The sequence below is a fragment of the Calidris pugnax genome, unplaced genomic scaffold (genome assembly GCF_001431845.1).
Source record: "Calidris pugnax isolate Ruff unplaced genomic scaffold, ASM143184v1 scaffold41, whole genome shotgun sequence".
Classification (NCBI taxonomy): domain Eukaryota; kingdom Metazoa; phylum Chordata; class Aves; order Charadriiformes; family Scolopacidae; genus Calidris; species Calidris pugnax.
The window spans coordinates 2339635-2340077 of record NW_015094509.1 but is presented as its reverse complement, the minus strand read 5'-3'; the positions used below and the strand labels follow the sequence as shown (position 1 = coordinate 2340077).

Sequence of the window (443 nt, the reverse complement as noted above, 5' to 3'; positions counted from 1 at the left end):
GGGGTGAGGGGAGGTGAGGGGGAGGGAGATGCGCGGGGGGCGGCGGAGCTGCGCATCTCCCCCCCGCATGGCTCGGCGGCCGGTGCGGGGACATGCGCTCTGCTGCGCGGCCGCGGTCCTCTCTGCTGCCTCCCCCCCGACCCTCCCGGCGGGCGGAGGAGGCGGAGGGAAGGGAGGAGGAAGAGGAGGAGGAGGAGGAGGGAGGGAGGGAAGGAGAGAGAGAGAGAGAGAGGCGCCGCAACTTGCTGCGGCTCCTCCTCCCCCTCGGCTGCCCGGCCCCTGCGGGCTGCGCTCCGCGGGAGGCGGCGTCCCCGGGCGCTCCTCTGCGCGGGTCGCGGCGGCTCCCGGTGAGTTGCGGGGCGGGGGGGACGGACGGAGGCGAAGTTGGGGGGGTCTGCCATGGGGGTTTTGTTTTTTGTTTTTTGTTGTTCTTATTTTATTTT

The 443-nt window shown here is 71.3% G+C and overlaps 1 protein-coding gene across 1 annotated transcript in view; it reads left to right on the top strand.

Annotated features, from left to right (window-relative positions):
* Positions 1 to 257: 257 nt before the first annotated feature.
* The window catches only part of PAG1 (phosphoprotein membrane anchor with glycosphingolipid microdomains 1), a 127031-nt gene continuing 126845 nt past the window's right edge, over positions 258 to 443 (top strand). The window contains exon 1 of the mRNA XM_014965616.1: positions 258 to 347. The gene's annotated coding sequence lies outside the window, so the exon portion shown is untranslated. The remainder of the gene's footprint in view (positions 348 to 443) is intronic.